Source organism: Pectinophora gossypiella, chromosome 16, assembly GCF_024362695.1.
Source record: "Pectinophora gossypiella chromosome 16, ilPecGoss1.1, whole genome shotgun sequence".
Classification (NCBI taxonomy): domain Eukaryota; kingdom Metazoa; phylum Arthropoda; class Insecta; order Lepidoptera; family Gelechiidae; genus Pectinophora; species Pectinophora gossypiella.
The window spans coordinates 6,224,762-6,237,439 of NC_065419.1; positions in this window are offsets into that span (position 1 = coordinate 6,224,762).

The following is a 12,678-nucleotide window of genomic DNA, read 5'->3' on the forward strand; positions in this document are numbered from 1 at the left end:
ACTAAGTAATACGTACACTAAGTAATAAAAATTAACATTAAATCGAGAATTAAACGAATGAACAGTAAAATAAAAATGATTTTTACCCCTGGATATTACTTAATCCCGGACGTGAGTCATTTAGCTTGTTCCACGAACAAAACGTCTTCCACAACCGCGTAAAAGCGCGAATACCCTGTCTCCAGCGCGAAAACCGTATCTCCAGCGAGGCAACCCGGTGTCCAGCGCTAAAACCCTGTCTCCAGCGCGAAAACCGTATCTCCAACGAAGCAACCCGGTGTCCAGCGCGATAAACCACACAAGACAATAACAATAATAACAAAACCAACAATAAAACATTCTTAATAATCTCCTTCTATCGTGTAGTTTGTGAGGTGGATTCCCAACCTCATCAACCCTGGTGTCAGGGTTATTATTGAGCCGCCAAAGGCCCCTGACACGGTTCATGTAACGATTACTCACTTACATCAGTAAGTAGTAACCGGGACCAACGGCTTAACGTAACTTCCAAAGCACGGATCATGTTACTTTCGGACAACCACGTGATCAGCCTGTAATGACCTAACCAAACTAGGAATCACAAAGTGATTTTTGTGATATGTCCCCACCGGGATTCAAACCCGGGACCTCCAGATCGTGAGCCCAACGCTTAACCACTGGACCACAGAGGCCATTCTTAGTAATGTGCCTACATTAACTGTGAATATTTGAACTGTTGTTAACCCGAAAATAAATGAAAAACATATTAAATACTTGACTTAGACCGCAACTGTGAAAAATATAAATAGGTGCCAGGTACAGGTGGTAGGTAGGTAGGTAGGTAGGTAGGTGGTAGGTATAGGTAGGTAGGTGGGTAGGTAGGTAAATACCTACTTAACTCCTATCGACTTCGACCGAATATTTCAAACGATATATCATTTGAAGTCCCAAAGATGTAAATCTTAAAAAAAAACAAGTATACTTATATACTACTTCACTAGTATGTACCCATAGATAGATAGATAGATAAAATACTTTATTGAGCACAATGGACACAAAATACAGAGATAAGGACAGCATATACAGAAAAGCACAACAGGCGGCCTTATTGCTCATGCAGCAATTTCTACCCATCTTTCTTCCTCTAAAGCCTCTTGAACAGTTTTACTAATTAACTTAAAGCTATAAACCTCTTTTGATTCCAAATAACTTTCAAGTGCAGACAGCTATCCATCAGCTCTAAGAGATCATGTACGTAATTACAATTAGTAGTAACAATAATCATTTACAACTTTACGGTGTAACAATACTGCTTCTAAGAATCTGCCTTTGGTAGCCAAGTGGGGAGTAACGGAAAACATCGTAAGAATGTTAAGAGATAATAGTTTTTCAGATACTCGAGAGTTTCGGCAAAAAATTCAAAAAATTCTAAAATATTTATTTTTCAAAATTGGCTTACAAAGTTAGCGCTTTTTGAACGTCAAAAAGTTAAATTACATATTATGTAACTAGCTGTAAAACTACTACCACATCGGAATCTGTAACGCTGAGGGAAAGACGTGGCCAGAAAACCTCCCAGCACAGGGCCCTACTCCTACTATTACATGTTTACCTTTCTTTTCTTTTTTTTAAATCCAGTTTGTATTACATAATTTATAGACTTAAATACAATTGTATTAATGGTCGCCAAGTAGTTAATGGCATTTACGGCAAATCTACAATAAGTCACGTCAAAAAATTAAAAAAGATACTCGAGAAATAATGAGTGTGGATTTGATTGTGTCAATAATTTTAAAACACTTATATAATATCCTCAATTTCCTTTTTGTATCATTATTAAAAAAAAACTAAAAAAGAGACGAAATACAAAGGAAAAATACACGATTTAAAAATAAACTTTATTGCGTAGTTAGGTAAGTAGCTATCAATTATCTTTATAATATTTAAGTAAGTACCTACCCATTCTTTTTTTTAAATATGTTAACAATAAAAACGTGTGAAATTTTTAAATATAGCCAAACAACATGAAATCCTTCTTCCTATTGTTCCTATGCTAATAATGTTTTTTTACTCGAGTATGAAGTGATATATTCAACTGAAATAAGATCTGAGATGAATTGAGTGTAAACTTCGTACCAAATGGCTTTTAAAAGATCTGTTGCACAATATCTGAAAAATATGAGGTATGTAAATATTATCTATTATTTAGATGCAAATGAAACAAAAACAAAACGAAAAAGAAAAGAAAAGTGGACCCCATCCCCGTCATCTATTTCAAAGAGACTTCAAATACTTAGGTTAGTACGTACATCTGCCAAAGCCACGGCTATTTATGTGTATGTATGTACACGAAAAATATAACAGCCTCCGTGGTCTAGTGGTTAGAGCGTTAGGCTCAAGATCTGGAGGTCCGGGTTCGATTCCCGATGGGGACATTGTCGAAATCACTTTGTGAGACTGTCCTTTGTTTGGTAAGGACTTTTCAGGCTTGAATCACCTGATTGTCCGAAAAAGTAAGATGATTCCGTGCTTCGGAAGGCACGTTAAGCCGTTGGTCCCGGCTATTAGCCGTAAAAACACCTCCACCAACCCGCAGTGGAGCAGCGTGGTGGAGTATGCTCCATACCCCCTCCGGTTGATTGAAGGGACGCCTGTGCCCAGCAGTGGGACGTATATAGGTTGTTTATGTATGTATGTATGTATGTACACGTAGAAAGTATTTTTTGTTATTCTAAGATCCTACGGTACCTTAGACCGTACCTGAAGTTACTTAACTTTGTCGATCACCTCCAGACATCTTTATAAATTATCGCGCTTTCATTACGTTATTGAACCTGAAGTATGAGTGTTATAAACACTGTTTACATCGTATAAAGTGGATTGGCAATAAATCAACAGGTTCCAGTACAAAGTAGCTCGTCTGCCGACCAATGTTAAGTCAAGTTTACTTGTACAAGTTACATCACTAGCTGCTACTAACCCATTTTCAAACTGGTTATGGGAACTTGACATTTATGTAATTCAGTTTCAGAAAGGGCCTTTAGTCGTTCGATAATACTTATATATTCGTAGGTAATAAATAGATTCAAATACAAATTCAAAAATATCTTTATTCAACAGGTAACATAGTTACACTTTGAATCTTAGACGCATGCACATTGTTATTGTAGTTAGACAGAGCAACAATTGTTCCATAAAAACAGTTGTAGGTAAATAACATAAACATAAATAGCCTTTATATATCCCACTGCTGGACACAGGCTTCTCCTCAATCAACCGATGATTTTGACGGCTAATAGCCGGGACCAACGGCTTAACGTGCCCTCCGAAGCACGGAATCATCTTTCTTTTTCAGACAATCAGGTGATTCAAGCCTGAAAAGTCCTTACCAAACAAAGGACAGTCTTACAAAGTGATTTCAACACTGTCCCCATCGGGATCTTTTATACAACTGAAGTTATTTTCTATTGTATCATTTGCAGCAAATTTCTTCGCAGAACCCAGAAGCATTGCAGGACTTACAACCTTTTTATGTCTATTTCTGGGAACGTGGGGTCTAAAAATGTCACACTGAAACAATTAAACAGATAGCAGTACTGGGGGGTTAAAATGGCCACATCGAAGCAATTCACCTGAGAAAGAAATATTGCTGTTTGACATTTGTTTGCATTGCGCACTTACTTTATATTTTTTTTTATATGCGCAAATGGCAAATTGCAATATTGCTTTTTTTAAATGAATTGCTTCAAAGTGGCCTTTTTAACCCCACTGCAATGTCAAATAGCAATATCGCTTTTATTAGATGATTTGCTCTAATATGGTGTTTTTATCTCCCTTGAATCTGGCGATATTTATGTATATTGCCGTAACTAAGTAAATCATAACTATTACACACCGTTTCCCTTAGACATTTCCGTACTCTTAAACATAATTAAAATCGCAATCAAAAAGACACCTTTTTGTCAATACGAATGACGCAAATCTCTTTAGTTCGCTTTTAGTGAAACAATAGCTGTAAAAAAACAATCGCGCGATTTACCCAAGAACCCGCTTTATAAATTGCCAACAAAATTCACATGCAAAAAAAGTGTAGGTTAAAGCAAATACCAACATTATTGTATGGGTTAATCTTGTGATTTTTTTTATTTTTTTTTTTTAATAAAATTTTATAAAATAAAAATAATCTTGTGATAATATCTGTTTTTATTATGAAAATTAAATGTGCTCCTTGTATCCACGTATGACCAGCCGAAATGAAGCACTGAAAATTTTCCATGTCGAAAATGTCGTCGAAATCAACTCTGGCCTCCTGTGTAAGTACGTGATTAAAAAAATAATGTTCGTTGCATAAATGTTTCAGGTATGTTTTGCGTTCGATTCCCATAGGGGACATTGTCAAAATCACTTTTTGAGACTGTCCTTAGTTTGGTAAGTACATTGGCTCGAATCACCTAATTGTCCGATAAAGTAAGATGATTCCGTGCTTTGGAGGGCATCTTAAGCCGTTGGTCCCGGGTATTAGCCGTAAAAATCACGTCCACGAACCCGTAGTGGAGCAGCTTAGTGGAGTATGCTCCACACCCCCTCCGATTGATTGAGTGTTACGTATGTAGGCTGTTTGTTGTTTGTTTGAATTTTAGTAAAAAAGCGGTATATAAAGCGAAAGTTGATGGTAGGGCTGGCAGAGGAAGACCGAGAAGGACTTATGATGACCAAATTGGAGATGTCCTTAGAAAAGGTTCAATACGATCTACTCTGAACCGGCGTGCGTGTATGAAGCGATTGATGAATGTGGAGGAAGCAAGAGAAGTGTGTCAGGATCGAAGCAAATGGAATTCTATAGTCTCTGCTTACCCCGGTGGGAAATAGGCGTGAGTTTATGTATGTATGTATGTATGTTGAATTTTAGTTCTGTGCAATAAAGTATATTTGATTTGATTTGATTTGATTTGATTTGATTTGTTTATGTATGTTGTTTATATACATAAATGTTTGTAGTTTAATAAAATTGTAACGGTCTCCGTGGTTCTGTGGTTGAGCTTTGTGCTCACCATCCAGAGGTCCCGGGTTCGAATCCCGGTGGGGATAAATCACAATAATTTCTTTGTGGTCCCTAGTTTGCTTAGGTTAGGTAAGACGATTCGTGCTTCGGAAGGCACGTTAAGCCGTTGGTCCCGGTTACTGCATACTGATGTAAGTACGGTCACGACTACTAATATGTATACACTTTGAAACCATGTCACAGTAACTTTTTTGACAAATGACTCCGTAAGTCTCGTTAAATGACAAATATGGTAGTGCGAGAGGGTTCTAAAGTGGGTACATGATATTACTCATGACTGTACATAGTCATTACATGGCGGCTCAATTATTAACCGGACACCAGGGGCCTGTTTAATAAAACTTACAATTGTACATAACAATGACAATTTGATGTACATTGCGGAGTGTGTGATCACGAATATTTTGCAGTTTCATATTAGCTACGTAATGTACATCAAATTGTCGTTGTAATTTACAATTGTAAGTTTTATTAAACAGGCCCCAGGGTTGATGGGGTTGGTCATCCACCTCATATCACACACAATAGATGAAATTGTAGAGTCAAAAGTCATCCCAAAACAAGTTGTAGCAGCTTCGGTATGTGTGTCATAAGATAATGTCACTTAGAAATAAATTTAAAGAAATTAATATTTTAACTTTGGCATCACAATATATCTTTGAAAACTTAATATATGTAAAAAAACATATAGGATTATTTGCAAAAAATAGCGATCGGCACATTGTTAATACCCGGAATAAAAATAAACTTGCTTTACAAGTCAGTCGATTACATAAGATTACTAAATCTTTTAAATACGTTTTTACAATAAGATTCCCATTGACATTCAGAATTTGCCTTTCAACTGCTTTAAGACAGTAGTTAAACAAAAACTTTACAAAAAAGGTTATTATAAAGTTAGTGATTATTTAGAAGATATGAATGCATGGGATTAACTGTCTGAGAACTGATATTAGGCAGCTAAATTACTCAATTGTATATCAATATTTTATGTTTATTTTTATTTTTTTTAAAGAACGTCTAGGGCCCTGTGCCGAGGTTTTTCTTGCAGCTTCTTTTCCCCGGCTATACAGGTTGTGAGAAGCTGCAGTAGTTTTAGGCGGATGAGACGTTCGTTATGTAAAAATTGACGATTCAAAGTGTAACTATGTTACCTACTGAATAAAGATATTTTTGAATTTGAATTTGAATAAAAGTTGAGCGGTACTTGAATGGTGACAGTTTGCCAGCCCATCGCCTGTACTAAGTCCATGACGTTACCTCCCACTCTACTTTCTATTTGTTTTTCTTTTTAATAGTCTCACAATATCACTTGATGGTAAGACGATAAAACCGGAACACGATAATGTAGGGGGTAAATACCTATTCACTCTAGCCTTACAAATTTAGACTCTGAAATGTGCATAATTTTCATACATTCGGAAGTCGTTATGTATAGCAGTAGGTTAGGTATATCTATGATTTTTGTTTTTGTAGCACTTACCCGTGCTTAGGGAAACTCACAAAGAGAAAATATAAATCGAAAAAAAAAAATCTGACTCGCACGGGACTTGACAAGAGCTGCGGGTTCAAATCAAATCAAATCAAATACAATTTTATTCCACACAAACAAAATATACAAAAATGTTGCAACAGTACAAATGGGCGGCCTTATTGCTCTCAAGCAAGTTCAGGTTCAAGGTTCTGGGTTCTGTCCAAGTCAGATTTTTTCCGTTTAAATTTTTCTCTTTGTAGGTGTGACGACTACCCCGTGCATTTGCACATGCTATCTCTACATAGTAAAGATACTTGTTCTTGATCTTGCAAACGAAAGATAGCAAACTTATTAAAACTATATAAATTCTCTCCCTGTTATAACCACAACACCAGGGTTGATGGGGTTGGTAATCCACCTCGCAACCCACGGGATAGAAGAGAGAGTTATTAGATCAACAAACTTTAGGGCGTGAGTTATAGATACATGAATATGGACTACCTAGCCTTACCTCTCAAAGTAATGCAAGCTTATTTACGCAACTCTAGCATCTGCAAGCGTGTGCACTTTATGTACAATAACGAAACACATTTCACCATGATTTGAATACTTGCCACAGGCAATATAAGGTATTGACGCGATGCTTATTAAAGGGTAAAGGATATAGACACATTGAATTATTTATTACAACATCAGATATGCTAGCTACGTACATAACTCTCCTATGCTTAGTTCTGAAGTAATCTAAATGAATAACTAACAATACATTCTAGAAGTTATTATGGGGCAATTGAACTATCGATATTTAAATGTTCTCTTTTATACACTTTTTGGTACTTTCAAGCATTTGTTTGTTTTTTAAGGTGCTCGAAAATCCTTATTTTATTTAACAATTAATTCACGAATGGCTAAAGTGCTCGCTATCCTTTTTAAAATCCTGACGCACCACAGATTTTGCCGCGCCTACGCGTTTGCGACATTTCTTCATAGCAGGTTGTTTTCCACATGCTTCTTATGCTTCTAGAACATTAAAAGCCTCGATACAAGACAATAACTATGCAGGTTTACGCAATGATAATAGCGTGTGACCGAATTAAAGAATTCAGTTTTTATAACTTTTCAAGGTGAGAAGGGAATGTTTCTGAAAGTACTCATTCGAAGACTAAAGCATTTATTATTGGCTAACATTTAAATATTCAGAGTAAAATAAACATTTAATGCCAATTAAGATACTTACATTACATATTTCATAACTTTGAATGTAAACGAATTTTATGTGTAAATGGAACAATCCTGCCGAATAATAAACGGCGGTGATTGGAAAATTAAATGTAGCGCCATCTGTTGATTTATGATAGTATTTCTTACTCTCTGATATAGGTAACTCTAGCCTCTACTACGCAAGGCACTGTAGAGCATTCATTGTATTGAATGCATTTACTTAGTTAAATAGCTTGCGCATAGAGGGCACTACTTTGTCGTATTTTATTCGATTCGATGCTAATAATTTTGTTCTTGTTTTTACATAAATAAACTCACGCACTTCCTTTTGGGATAGATAGAGCCCGTCAGTAGAAGACAATTCGTCACCACGATTGATTTTGGCGTTGGAACATTTAAACTATAACCTATTACTGCCTAGACAGAAGAACTCCCTTTCTTACCTACCTATATCAGCATTATATTGCAGTAGGTATCAAGATTATTAGAACCCTCGACATGGTTCATGTAAAAAGTATCGCATCCACACTTAAAGCTTTATTTCCATTAATGTAACTTCTATACACATTTCATAATGCACGTATCTAATTAGCTATCATATACCTACTATATCAAAAAATACTATACTAGATAGATACTTTTACAAACCCATGCCGTCTCATTAGCCTTAAGTACGAGTAAGTAGGTATACATATAATTATGTTCTTTGCATAATGTTTGCACATTTTGCTTATGGCCCGCGTTTCTTTTGTTGGCACTAACCCATAACTTGGTTGTACAATTATCATGATAATGAGAAGCCTTAAAATGTTCAGAACGTGCTTGAAAATTGTTTCTAAACAATATACTTATTTCTGCCTGCACATCTTCTCCTCTTCTATCGTGTGGGTTGTGAGGTGGATTGCCAACCTCATCAACCGTGGTGTCAGGGTTACTATTGAGCCGCCAAAGACCCCTGACATGACTCATGTAACGACTACGTACATACATCAATATGTACCCGAACATATTAGGTCACAATTCCCTACTACTTAAGTTTTTTTATATACTTGGATTTGCTTCAGAACATTATCTAACGACCGGAGAAATGGGGAGTGCTGAGTACGCTATAACCGGGGTGTGTGATAAAAATCAAATTCAAAATTAATTATTTGAAGATAAACAAGTACTTACTTAGGTAATTTTATGCATATACTTACATATAACATGAAGCCATAGAAACCTATAGCTGTTGAATTAAAGGTATTAATCATAACTACCTACGTAAACACGTTAATAATGTAATAGTTCATAATACTTTAATTGCCACTACGGAGATCCATATCCTGTGTCACCTATCCACTCTTGCGCAACGTTTCCTATGCGCGCGCGTTGATCTAGCAGTTGTTTCAAAGGCCTCGGCGCGTGCGGCCTCGCCAAATGACAATTTACAGACTCCGCATACAAATTGACACATTTAGTTATCCTAGTACAGGGATGGATTATTGGTACTGTGGGATGACCGGTGGCTCTGCCCACCCCAGTAAAGATTGAAACCAAACTTCGTCTACTTGATAGATATCGATCTACACGAGCGCATTCCACTATCCCCCTATTATCTTCGGACTTCCAGACGTACGGCCGGGTTCCATCCCCGTTTGGAGGATATCACAACTATTCACACAAAGCGCTTCGCATCGTCCTTCATTAAGCACACTGCTAAGGAGTGGAATTCTTTACTGTCTTCTGTATTTCCGAATGCATATAACCCGGGTGCTTTCAAGGCCAGAGTGAACAAGCACCTTCTGGGCGAGCCCCATCTTAGGCCTCGTCAATGCCTTCGGGCAAGGGCCAAGAGCAAACACATCAAAGGTAAAAAAAAGATACAGACTTAAGGGCATATACGGAAAACATAACATACGGTAGATTTGCCTTATGACATTTAATATTTGGCCAGAAAATGGAATGATGAGAAGCTGTAGTATGCTACCCGTATATTGCTCGCGACAGTGACGACAGTTATGCCAACCTACAGAAATCTGCATCCTAACTGCTGTATCTCAGCTGGCTTGAAATTGAAGTGTAGTTGCTCAACAAATCTTATATATTTGTTGGCTGCACTGAGCTTCGCTGACGTGTTCCGCTTAGGGACGGTACTGAAAAGTATCGGCGTCCGAAGGACGTTACGATCCCGACGACCCGATTACTCTAGCCATAGAGGCAGCCAATCAGCTCGCGACACCAAACACATAAAATTATTTATTCGGATAACATTAGATCCATTGAGTAAGTAACAAAAACTTACATACTAAGTTAGTTTACAAAATAAGGTGGACGATATTCGGATTTAAATCCGCCCGCCATCCCAATCAGGTGGCACATTAAGGGCGAATCGTATTTATAAGCTTAAGAATCCTAGTACCTATTGAGACTGATTTGCTCTGAGGATTAACCACGCGTGTCCTTAATCCACACCTGTGCAACATATCTACACTCTGTCTTCGAGCATATCGTATGAAGATCACGCAATCGCAATACCCTATTATAGCCCCTGTGGACGATATATTGAGTGGCGAATGGACAATATCATTATGTTAGATATTGCGAGTTAGGCGGTGTTCACAGGACACCGCGCACCGCCGCGGTTCCCGCTAAAGCGGTCGGCAAGGGCACGTTCACTTGTTCAATGGCGGCCCTAGCAAAACATTTAGGTGGTGCGAGACCTCAAAGTGGCGCCCCCTCAGCCCCTCAACATACATACATACATAAACTCACGCCCATAATCCCTAATGGGGTGGGCAGAGCCACAAGTAATCAAAGACAACTTGCAGCCACTGTTGATACGAAGTCCTAAGATGGATATGATGAACCTTATGGTGATAAGGGATCAGCCAATCGCCCATAACTTTATTCGTCATTTAGAGGACACAATCCCTCTGTCGAATTTTACGACATGCCCGGGAAGAGAAGCAGCTGAACGTGTTCTATGTTTTTCATTTGCTCCCAGAACAGCATAGAAGCAAGCTCAGCCCCTCAAAATACAATTAAACTAGCCAAGACAGACCTTATATAATCATTGGCCCCGATTCCTGCAGACACCGCCTAATTTTATTTTAAGTTATATCCGTCATTTTCATATCCGTCGAAAAGGAAAGGGACGGATGATTCACAGCTCTTAATTTTAGGAAGAATGAGTAAATGAATGAATAACCCGGGCGAATCAAAAAGGTATGTCGCTGGTATGCAATCCGTTTGACGTGCTGTGTACTTAACTGTGTCGGGTTATTGACTGATGTTAAAATTTTTAGACGGTTGTTTTAGTATTGTGCTTAAAATTGACGTGTGTTCAATAAATTGTATGCTTGTCGATTACCAGTCCCAAACAAGGAGCAAACTCCCCCAGGGGGTTAGTGGAGGTGTTAGTGCGCTGGTGCGTGCCTTTCGAAGCACGAAATCATCTTACGTTTTCAGACAATCAGGTGGGTGATTCCGCCAGCAACAATAATTCATATCCTAATAACCAAACATGGACAGCCTAACTTCTATAAAATCATCTTACATTAAGCTGTTAAATTATATATTATATTGAATAAGTACCTATATTTTAATGAATAAGTATAGTTAAACATGAGTAAGTAGCGAGAAGTGTATGTATATAATATACACTTCTGCCTACCCCTTCGGGGGTACAGGCGTGATGCTACGTATATATGTGTAAGTCATAAAGGATGCCATAAATATATCATCACTGCATCCTCTATTCATTCAATAATTGCTTAAATTATGTAAATTACATATTTATAATTGATACTACATCTAATAACCTGTTTTCTTATTTATGGTAATGAAGTTAGTTCAATTCAGCCTCTGTTATTAATTATACATAATACTCGCAATGCACGAGAGCAGGCTAAGGTACATCCATACATGAACCCCGTAATATCTAATTCTTCTTATCGTGTGGTTTGTGAGGTAGAATACCAACCACATCAACTCTGGTGTCAGGGTTATTACTGAGCCATCAAAGGCCCCTGACATGGCCCATGTAACGACTACATACTTACATCAGTAAGTTAACGGCCTCCGTGGTCCAGTGGTTGAGCGTTAGGCTCACGATCCGGAGGTCCCCGGGTTCGAATCCCGGTGGGGAAATTTCACAAAAATTACTTTATGATCCCTAGTTTGGTTAGGACATTACAGGCTGATCACCTGATTGTCCGAAAGTAAGATTGGACCGTGTTCGGAAGGTACGTTAAGCCGTTGGTCCCGGTTACTACTTACCTAGTTAATGAGTATATAGGTATAATAAAATATATAAATTATAAATCGTCGGAAAATAATTACACCCAACCAGGGTTTCGGTCGATGTCATAAGGTCTTCTGAGAGACAAGATAAAAAATCTTTAACAATAGAAATTATTATTTTCCCATTGTTATGTTGTTGTAAATATTATCTTATAGGTATCTAGTAAGTACATTTTATGAATATTCTAATTACCAATAAGAATATTCTTGATAAGTAATTAAAATACATAAAGAAATAGTAGGTATTTGCTCATCTAATTAGAACTAGTCAAATCAGCTACTTTTTACTAAACGTCAAAACGCGGAATTACTATGGAATTTGTATTAAAAAGCAACATGTGACGTCACAGAAAAACGTTACGAAATGTCACACTTTTTATTACACATTTCTTTATTAAAATTCATAAATAAATTAAATAGAAGAAATAAAACGTTTTTTGTCACCTTTAGATCTGTCTTTATTTACTAATCAAATTCGAATTTCATAATTTATCTTTGACCTATATTTAACCCAATTATAACGTTTTTTGAAAGGTTTTGTTTTGAGAAATAAGTTATTAAGTACTCGTTTATTAAAGTCATTATCATGCTACGACGCCTTGAACCCATAAAACTAACCTAAAAAAGAAAATAGAAAAAGAACGGAATGCACCTTAGG